General features: G+C 39.5%; 1 pseudogene; it reads right to left on the bottom strand.

Annotated features, from left to right (window-relative positions):
• Nucleotides 1-10,152, bottom strand: part of LOC138149344 (cofilin-2-like) — a 20,354-nt pseudogene extending 10,202 nt beyond the window's left edge.
• Nucleotides 10,153-11,494: the final 1,342 nt, after the last annotated feature.

Here is an 11,494-nt window from a genome sequence, read left to right as displayed (position 1 = left end):
TTCCTTCCTTCCTTCCTTCCTTCCTTCCTTCCTTCCTTCCTTCCTTTCTTTCTTTCTTTCTTTCTTTCTTTCTTTCTTTCTTTCTTTCTTTCTTTCTTTCTTTCTTTCTTTCTTTCTTTCTTTCTTCCTATTCCTTTTGGTCTTATACCTCAGCTACTCTCTGGGATAATTAACAAGCTTTTAGGTCAAGCTTTTTCTGCTCTTCTTTTATCTGGGCTCATTATAAGTTGTCCTTTTTGCATAGAGTAGGTTATGGTGCTTAAGTCACATTAAGACACAGAACAACAAGCACCAGCCACTAAAAGGCAGTCGTATGGAGTTGGTGCCTTTCCCTGGCAACAAGAGCACAACTCTCAAGAGCTTTCTCTGTAGTGATTTTTGAGATGTTTAAGAGATCTGATCATTGATGGGAAATGTTTCAAGCGTAAGAGCGTGCTTCTTTTGGGAATGTGCCTGACATGAGTAGGGTATATTGAATGACCTAGTCTAAGAGGTGATTCTTTGGAAAAAAGACTCAACACACAAATAAAGTGTTGGTGGAGCAACGGATTTATTGACCGTTCTATAAAATAATTTTGTATTATGTAAGAAAATGACTGTACAGAATTCATCAGAGAAAGCCAGGATATAAGAAAACCAAGGTGCCTTTGTAAGAAAGGGTCCTTTACCCTTGCCTCCAACTTACCTCTTTTTCTAGTTCAAAACTTCCCAAGAACTGGGCTGTAAATTTCTTCATATGACTTGCTAGTTACCAACTATTCCACATGGTGAGATGGAAGACCACTAGACCTTCCCTTCCGCCTTTCTATGCCCTCTAGCATACTGGGTAGATCCTCTGTGGAGGATTTATGGAAGTACATGGATAATAATAGTACAGTGGATAGAGCGCCAGGCCTGGAGTCAGGAAGACTCATCTTCTTGAGTTCAAATCTGGCCTCAGACACTTAGTAGCTGTGTGTCTCTGGGCAAGTCACTTAACCCTGTTTGCCTCAGTTTCCTCATCTGTAAAATGAACTGGAGAAGGAAATAGTAAACCATTCCAGTATCTTTGCCAAGAAAACTCCAAATGGGGTCACAAAAAGTCAGGCATAACTGAAAATGACTGAATAATAACAATGACAAGTGGATAATATTAGCATGTAATGATAAGGCATGGCTAAATCGTGATCTGCACTGACAGAGAGAGGATCCATCTAGATGAGATGAATGAATGAAAGAATGAACAAATGATAAAGCATTTATCAAATACTTACTGTGGGCTAGGCACTATGTTGAGTATTGAGGATATGAACATAAGCAGGCAAGACAGTCACCTCCCTCAAGGATTTTATGTTTTGTTGGGAGAAAAAAATACATAAAGAGAAGACAGAAGAAGGAGAGGAGCACCCCGTAGAGGCTTGATTTGGAAATGTCCAGGAAGTGATGTGGAGTCCTGGTTTCAGAGTCCAGGTTCTCAGGGAGAAGGGTCCAAGACATGGTAGGAGGGGGATGAGGGGGATAACTAGGATGGCTGCATCATGGGCAGCATGGTTGGGAATGGCCACAATGTGGTGCAGAGACCTGGTTGCAGGCAAGACCAGGAAAAAACTCACCAACTATCCGAGGTATCATCAGAGATCACAGATCCATTGAATTTCTGAAGTATTGAACTATGTCACCCTGTGGACTCACATTGAATTTGTAATCCACTAAAGCTCTCCAGTGAAATCTTAGATTTCTTTTAATCCTAACATTCTATGACTCTATGATTCTCTCCACAGACTATGGGTGCAATGTATCTTTTGTGAAAACTCTGACTGATATCTCCTGTACTTCACCCCCCAAAAAGTTGATTTAGAAGTCTCTGAAGGTTTTTTATCCTCTGATTCCCTGACCTCTGAAGTAACTGAGAAGTTTAAATGAATTTTCAAACAAAGAGTAATGTATTTGAAAAGGAAATTTTTCTTATGCTAGGTGTTGCAAGTCTTGAAATTAGGGAGAAGTGTGGCTTGTGTCCTCAGGAAAGCTGGAGGCAGATGAAGGGAAATGGGTCACTTGCCCTGTATGAGAGGTAGCTCTGAACACTTGCTTTTACTAGATTGGAAGAATGGCTTACCCACTGCTGTAGTATTGTCAGGCTCTCTGGTGTGGCAGAAAGAGTTCAGAACTTGAGTTCAAATATTGACTATGTCACTTATTATCAATGTCACCTTAGGCAAGTTAAAGAAACTTTCTGGGGCTTAGTTTTCTCATATCTAAAATGAAGAAGTTGGACTAGATTACCTATAAGGAGTCTTTTAACTCAAACCTATGATCCTAGATTAATTTCATGTCCTATCTACATTCCTTTGAGGGGATCTTATGGTTTCCCTCTCTGTTCCGCATTGAATCTATTTATAAACTGTAGAATTCATCACAGCTTTATCTACCTGGATCTTGACATCAATTTTCTTTGTGATTTATTTTACTGAAGGGAACTTATGTCCTTTCCTCTGTCCCCTGTCTGCTTCTGTCATAGGATCATAGGATTTAGAGCTGGAAGGGGCCTTGGAGATCTCATCCACTTCTCTCATTTTATATAAGAAGAAACTGAGGGCCAATGTCACTTCATGACTTGGCCAAGGATACAAAGATAGTGGGTGTCATAATAGGGATTCAAACCCAGGTTTCACTCCAAGACCAGTGCTTGAGTGATTCCATTAAAACTGCCCAACCCCAGAATTGTCTGCTTCTCAGGAGAGAAGAAGCTCCAGGTCATGCTTAAAGAGATCTCAATACTTCCAGGAACCCTCTAGCCTTTCCTTGAGTGAAGGGAAGCGTTCAGTTTCTCTGGAGACAATTATTATTTTTCTACTGATTCCAAGTACCATTCTCTCTCTCTCTCTCTCTCTCTCTCTCTCTCTCTCTCTCTCTCTCTCTCTCTCTCTCTCTCTCTCTCTCTCTCTCATCTCCCTTTCCTCCTCTTCCTTCCTTCCTTCCTTCCTTCCTTCCTTCCTTCCTTCCTTCCTTCCTTCCTTCCTTCCTTCCTTCCTTTTCTTTCTTTCTCAACAATATTTCCTTGGCACCAGTTCTGTATTAGGCTCCAGGGATCTGGAAATGGTACATATGATAACCCTCTATAAGGCTGCCATAGGTTACAAGACAAATAATGATAACACAAGGCAGAATGTAACGCTTCCAAAGAGAGATACTACAGAAGTGCTGAGAGGAGGGAGATGCAATTTCTAGTTGGAGGAAAATATTTGTAAGTCACATTCTTACTCCTTTTTCATCTATTCAAACAAAACAGCTCAATTCAATCCAATACACTATGTACAAGGTATGAAACAACATGGTATGGTGGATGAAGGGCTGGTTTTAGAGCCAGCAAAGTCTTGGGTTCAAGCACTACCTGAAACACATACAGGTTGTGTGACCCTGAGTGAGTCCCTTAATCCCTCACTGCTTCAGTCAGCTGACTATTAATTTGAGAGGAGTTCCTGGTCTGCATTGGTGGAGGGAGTTTTTATACCAGGAGTTCCTTGCACTGATGAGATTCCAGGTCCAGACCAATGTTCAAGGTCATGTGCTAGGATCTGGGGACAAAAAGACATACAAAAAGCTTATGTCATATTAAGGAGGTACAGCATACACAGCACTGCTCAATAAAGAAAGAAGGGATCATTACCACCTGGGAGTCCCAGTGAAGCCTTCATGGAGGAGATAGTATCTTAAGACGAGAAAAATAAAGATTTTGAAAGTCAGAAGTGAATATAGAATGCAGATCTTGTGCTTATGGTAGACATTTGGGAAACTGACCATGAATGCATTACAATCCATTCACTTTAAACACATTATGGTTAATTTAAATGTCATATAGACATGATCTACATTTATGTGTAGGGGAGCATAACGCCCCCAGGATGAAGATGTTCTATGCACCACCCTGGTCCTGATGCAAAACATTGATACAAATGATATTCTAAAAGACTCAGTGTATCTTTCCCAGGTACTTTCTGATAATAGAAATTGCTTGAAGGCAATTTATTAGATTAGACTACCTCTAGGTCATTTTTATTGTGAGGACTTAATAATAAAAGATGTAAAAATACATTCCTCATATGGTGACGATGGAGAATACTGGAAAGAGCTTTAGGGCCACTTTTGTCACTGAATGTCATTTACTTTCACTGTAATTTAGCTCTTCCATTTGCAAACAACTATAAGTATCTCATTGCCTTCTGAGGCTATTTAGAGGATAAATGGAATAGCATTTAAGAAGTACTTTGTTGAAAAGGAAAAAAAAACCTTAGAGAAATTCAAAAGTCCTTTCTATACAAATACACAAAGTTCTGTACACAAAAGCACGAAGTATTGTTAATAAGCAAGCTCATCTCATCAGTACAATTTGAGATGTGGTGAAATCACTGAATTATGGCACCAGAAGATTATACATTACTTAAAAAGAACCAGAAAGGTTAAAAGTGGAGGGTATGGATTAACTTGATTTGTTAAGAAAATAGCCTCATGTAAGGAAATTTAGAAACCAGGAGTAAGAATCATGGTTGATAGTATTTGGGTAAAAAATCAATGGTGGCAGAAATAAAAGTGGTATTGACATCAGATTATTCTGCAGATTACATGACTAGAAAAAGGAAATAGATGAAGAGGTTATGAAACAGATCATAAGCTTGGCATCAAGGCATGATAGAGTAGTGATGAGGGACTTCAATTATCTGCACATCTGTTGAGGCTTTCTCTGCCAAAAGCAGAGCAACTAATGATTTCTTGACTTGCTTCTATGATAATTACATTTTCATAAGATGGAGAAACCAACATAGGGGAACATTTTATTCTGGGTCTGCTTTTCATTAACACAGTGGGACAGGATGTTATGGTGGAAATGACAGGAACTTTGGGGAGATGTGGTCACTTTCTCCTCAAATTTGTGATAGAGGAGAAGAACACCGAACTTAGTGGGATAGACATTCTAGACATGGGTAGTGGATTTCAAAGGTTTTAGAGAAAGAGTAAGTAGGATCTCACTAATTAAAATTCTGTAGGAGAAGTTAATGTAGCTTTTGAGAAAGAAAATTTAAAGACATAAAGAGAATCAATTCCCATGGAGAAGAAAAAGGAGATTTGCTTAAAGAGACTTTGTGGATAGTGAATTTACTGACCAGCTTAGATTTTTAAAAGACACCTACAGAATATGAAAGAAAAGACAGTTAATGAAGAATGAATATGAAAGCAAGGCACTGCCCTATACAAAGAGCATAGGGAGCTGGTTAGGAAACAAGAAATACAAAATGTTTTTCTAAAAAACCCTATATTGGACAAGAGGTTCAAAGAAGGGTTAGGATTGCTTCTCTGAGTGAATGAACTGGTGAAAAATGATGATAGAGAGAAGATGGACCTATTTAATTCTTGGTTTGCTTCTGTTCATTCTACCAGGGAGAATGATCTTTGAACTGAAAATGACAGAACAAAATTAGCTAGTTGAGAATCAATGTGCAAGACAAAGATGAGAATATCTAGTTACCTTTGATGAGTTCCAGTTTACCAAGTTGAGATAAAATGTATTCAAGGGTACTGAAAAAAGTTGTGAATGTAATTGCTAAGCTAATGTGAGTGATCTTTGAAACATAATGCAGAGCAAAAGAGGTGGGATTGGAGTAGGGCAGATTTTTTTTTTAATAATAGGAGTGAATAGAATATATAAATTATAGGCCAGCAAATTTGCCTTCAATTTCTGCCTTTTTTTTTTTTTTTGAAGGAGGAAGGCAGGGCAATTGGGGTTAAATGACTTGCCCAAGGTCACACAGCTAGTGAGTGTTAAGTGTCTGAGGCTGCATTTGAACTCAGGTCCTCTTAACTCCAGGGCTGTTCGATGCTCTATTTACTATGCCACCTAGCTGCCAGTGCCTTCAATTTCTGGTAAAGTCCCAGAACATACTCATAAAAGGGTGGTCAGTGAACATTCAGATGAGGAAGCAGTGATCAGAATGAGTCAACATGCCTTCATCCAGATCAGGTCAGGTAAGACTAACTTTCTTTTTTATTTTTTGACTGGGATACTAGGCTGCTAGATTAAGGCAATGCTATAAATATAGTGTATCTAAATTTCAGAAAACATTGGACAACGTTTTACATGCTATTCTTGTGTACAAGATGGAAAGATATAATTTAGATATTACAGTTAGGCATACTTGGACAAGGTTGAAGGGTAAATTCCAAAGAGTAGTCCTTAAGGGTTTGATGTCACTTGGAAAGAATTCTAAAGTGGAGTGTCCAGAGATTTTTATTGGGACCTGTGCTCTTTAAAATTTTATTAGTGACCTGTATAATGTCTTACTTATCATACTTATCAGAGTTGTAGATATCACAAAATTGGGAGAGAGAGAGCTAGCCAGTGAAAATAGTCATGATCCAAAAGGATTTTGATGGACTAGGATTTTTTGAGTCAAGCAAGATGAAATAACATTGATAAATGTGAAAACTTACATGTGGGTTGAAGACCAACTTCCCAAGTACAGCTTGGGAAGCTATGAAAGCTTACAACAGGACAAAGACTTTTGGAAGACACTACATGAAGAGGGAGAGAGGTGGCTAGATAGCAGTTCATCTGAAAGAGATTTGAGTGCTAAATCAACACAAGTCAACAGTGTCAGTTGATACCCCCCAAAGCTAATTGCAATCTTGGGATGCATTAATGGGGACATAGGTTCAGAATGAGTGATAGTCCTGCCATACTCTGCCATGTAGTCATATCATATCTGGAGTATGGTGTGATCATTTCTGGGCACCCCATTTTAGGAAGGACACTAACAGACTGACAAATGTCCAGAGAAGGGTAATCAGGATAGCAAAGGGCTTCAAGATGATGCCATATAAGCATCAGTTGAAAGGTGTAGGGGCAGTTAGCCTGAAAAGCAGAAGACCATGGGGGACATGATAACTATCTTCAAGTCTTTGAAGGGCTATCTTTTTCTGTTTAGCCCTAAAAACCAGGATGAATAACAGTGGGCAGACTTTCAAAGAGGTAAATTTAGACTTGTTATAAGAAAAGCCATGTTTTGACAATTAACATTCTCTCAAAGTGTAACAGATTGTCTCAAGGGGTAAGACCTTCCCCTTACTGGAGGTCTTCAGGAAAAGGCTGAATTACCACTTGTTAGTCAGTCAGTCAACTAGCATTTATAAGAACCTACTATGTGCTGGGCAGGGGCAGCTAGGTGGTACAGTGGATTAGAGCACTAGGAAGTTACCAGAGTCAGGAAGATCTGAGTTCAAATCTGATCTCAGAAACTTACTAGCTATGTGACCATGGACAAATCACTTAACCTCTATTTGTCTCAGTTTCTCATCTGTAAAATGGGAACACACTGAAGAAGGAAATGGCAAACCACTACAGTATCTTTGCCAAGAAAACTCACGGACAATCTCCATAGGGTCTCATAGAATTGGACGTGACTGAACAACAACAATAGCGATGTGCTGGACGTTGTGCTAAGCTAGTCACTTGTCTAGAAGGTTGCAGCTGGCTTTTCTATTTAATTGTATTAGAAGGTGTTCCAAGAATGAGAGTCTGTGATGATCCTATGGAAATCTTTTGAATTTTAGTCTCACTTCTTTTTATAGCCCTTAGAATATTTTGCCTCGGGCGATTGTTATTTTTGTGTGTATCTTATCTCCCTTACTAGTAGGTTGGCTCCTAGATAATAATAATAACAGGACTTACATAGTACTTTAAAATTTGCAAAGGGCTTTACATATGTTATCTCATTTGATCCTTATAACAATCCCAGGAAGTGGGCACAATTATAATTTCCATTTTACTGATGAGGAAACTGAAGCTGAGAAAGGTTAACTAACTTTCCTAGGATCACACAACTGGTAACCTTGCGAGGCAGAATTCAAACTCAGATCTCCCCAACTCCAAGTCCAACCCCTGTGCCACCTAATTACCTGATGTCAGTGCACAGCTTTATTTCCCCAATACCTAGCACTAGGATCCTGCATGTAACGGCCACATAAACGTCTGTTGAATGAAAGACTGTGACTCATTAATGATGTCATCATGTTATTGGGGACTTAGGCCTTAAATCTCTAGGTAAGTGATTTGGGGAGTTAAGACTGATGAGAGGATTTTGATATATGACTGATTCAGACTGGATAATTCTCAGAAGCAGAGCAGCTTTATTTCTGCCATGCTGGGAGCTAAGCCTGAGATAGGGTCGGCATGATAACCCCTGTACTTGTACTTCTGGTGAGTGGAGAATATTGCCCTCTGGGGCCTGCTGGGTGGCAGGATCGGGGGAGTAGATGAAACCATCCCCGTGGATTATTGATATTCCTCATCCCATACCTGTGGTCTGCTTTCTTGAGGTGTCCCAATGGAACAGAAGATTATTTTTCAATAGAACCATCATTTCTGTACAACAGACGCAGCATGGTGGGGCATATATTCTACCCTTATTCAACCCTTGCTGCTAACTTTAAATAAAGGCATCTCAGAACCAGCCCTGGATGGTCTTGTCAGAAACCATAGTAATGAAACTGAGAAATCAGATTATGTTCCCAATTATTTTAGGGAACAGAAGAAAAATATCTTTTTTTTCCTTGTGGGAATGGAAGATATAGTGGAAATGTTTTTGGCCTTAGACAAAGAATGTCTGGGTTCAAGTCTCAGCCCTTCCTCTCACTAGCTATATGATCTTCAATTACTCCTTAGGCAGTTAGGTGGCACAGTGTCTAAAGCACTGGGCCTGGAGTCAGGAAGACCTGAGTTCAAATCCAGGTCAGACACTAGCTGTGTGACCTTGGGCAAGTGACTCTGCCTCAGTTTCCTCAACTGTTAAATGGGGATAATAAAAGCAACTACCTCTCAGGGTTGTTGTGAGGAACAATGAATTAATATTTGTAAAGTATTTGTCACAGTGCCTGGTACATAGAAGGCACCATATCAATGCTAGCTATAATGGTGATGGTGATGTTCCCAATTGTTTTAGGGAATAGAAAGTAATTTTCTAAGTATGTTTTTTTTCTTGTGGGAATAGAGGATATAGTGAAAAGATTACTGGCTATAGTGTAAAAATGGCTGTGTTAAAGTCCCAGCCCTTCCCTTCATTGGTTGTAAGATCTTCAGTAAGTCAGGCAGTGAGGTAGTACAATGGACATGACCCTGGGCCTGGACTCAGGAAGATCTGAGTTCAAATCCAGCTTCCTATAGTAACAAGTTGTGTGACCCTGGGCAAAACATGTAACTTCTGTCTGCCTCAGTTTCCTTATCTATAAAATGGGGGTAATAATAGCTCCTAATTCCCATGGTTATTGGTGAGGATAAAATGAGATGATATTTGAAAAGCATTATAAATGTGCTAACTATCATTATTATTATTTCCCCTCTCTGAGCCTCAGCTTTCTTTTCTGTAAAATGAGAGTTTAGACTAGATAAGATCTGAGACTCTTTTTGGCCATAAATGCATGGCGATCTATGACTTAAAATTTTTCTTTGTGCAGTATCTTCCTATAGAGTCTTGGAATTGGCAGGGCTCTCAGAGACCATCTAGTTCTTTGTGAATAGGAATTCCCTCTAAACATCCTGGATGAGAGGTCTCCTAGCCTACTTTTGAGTGATGGGGAACTCACTACTTACTTAGCAAAGTAGCTCACTACATTTTTGGACCACTAGAATTGTTAGGACATTTTTTCCTAACACCGAACTCAAGCCTGTCTCTGTGTAATTTCTACCTATCACTTCTAGTTACTCCCTTTAGGGTCAAGTAGGACAAAGATAGTTCCTTTTCTACATGGTGGCCCTTCAAATACTTAAAAAAATATCTATTGTGTTCCCCCCTAACTTTTTTTCCTTTTTAGGTGAAATATCCCTAGTTCCTCCAATCAGTCCATGGATGGAATGCTCTCCATGATCATCCCTGGTTACAATTTCTCTCTCTCAGTGCTCTCTGACTTGTTAAGGCCCTTCATAAAACATGGAGCCCAGAACCAAACTCAGTACATGCAGCGTGACTGCCTAGGGCAGAACAGAGCATTACCACGGCCTTCCTCATTCTGGAAGCTCTGTTCTTTGGTCGCCATGTCACACTCTAGAGCCATGTTGAGTCTGCAGCCCACTAGGACTCTCAATTTTTTTTCACAAGAGCTGCTGCTCTGCTGTGCTTCTTCATGCATTTTGGTTCTTGAACCCAAGCATAGATTATATTTACATCTCTTTCATTTCATTACATGTAACACAGTGCCTTGCACATAATAGCTGCTTCATAAATGTTTGTTGACTGTCTATCAGATTAGATTCATTGCTCTAGCTACTTGATATGTCATTAGATCCTGATTCTCTCAGCCACTATATTAGCTATTCCTGCTGTCTTTGTATTGGTGAACTTTACAGGCATGTCAGTTCTTCATAGTTTTTGAGAAAACTGCTAAATAACAGAGGGACAATGGCACATACCTTGGGGAATACCACTTGAGACCAACTTCTATGTGCATTGATTCATTAATGACTACTTTCTGGGTCTGGTCATTCAAGTAGTTCCAAAATCCACTTAAAGGCACTGTCTCATGGTTCAACACCTTTCCTTTGGGTCCATTCTATGATTTTATGATCTGTACATTTTAGAAACTTCTAGCATTTTTTTCAGCCAAAGTAAAACAAAGTTTATTAAAGATTTACCATAATGGGTTGACAACCTCTAGTATTTTCTTTGATAACCATCCTCTCTCCATGACCCCAGTATAATTGCTATTGCCAAGAATTTGAGATTTATCAAGGGTATACATTGACAGGGGGCTGCTGTGCATTGGCTAAATGTGATTTTGTAGGGAAGAGAGCAAATATACAGTAGTATCTCACCAGAGAAAGAAGAATGATCTTAAGCTCTATGAATGGAAACTGCAGTAGGCAATTTCCTCTCAGTAGGCTGCCATTTTTGTTAAACCATAATGTGATGCTATGTTTTTTCATGTCGGGTAATTTTGTAATGATTAATTATAAATGAATGCAAAAGCACTAAGTGCTTACTATGTGCCATACACTGTGCTTGGTGATGGAGATACAAATATAAGAAGTTATCAGGGGTAGTGGAACCTATGGCTTTGAGGTCTTCAAATATGGCTCTAGATCCCAACTTCACAGAACAGATCCCCTTAATAAAAGGATTTGTTCTGTAAAACTTGGACTCAGTCCACATCCACGGACCTCAAGGTTGCAGGTTCCCCACCCCTGATGCTATGTAATTCCTGCCCTTGAAGAGCATATATGTTAACAGGGGAGGAAATGCACAGAGGAGTGATGGTCTGGGAGGGATGCTGTTTTGGACAGGGAAATGAGAGGAAATGGTGTTTGGAATAATATAGCAACTGATTTCTAGGAAATGGTAGTATTGACTTGATTTTTGTCCTTTGAGTGAAAATTGGAAAGGGAGGTGGGGAGGAGAATGGTCTCAGAGGTTGGAACTTTAATTCTTGGTTGAGTTGGCAGGTGGAGCACAGGCAGCATGACATGAAGATGGCT

This window comes from Petaurus breviceps, unplaced genomic scaffold (genome assembly GCF_028583685.1).
Source record: "Petaurus breviceps papuanus isolate PSGF00001 unplaced genomic scaffold, PetGlider_PUasm1.0 90847, whole genome shotgun sequence".
Taxonomy (NCBI): Eukaryota; Metazoa; Chordata; class Mammalia; order Diprotodontia; family Petauridae; genus Petaurus; species Petaurus breviceps.
This window is presented reverse-complemented; position numbering and strand designations above follow the sequence as displayed.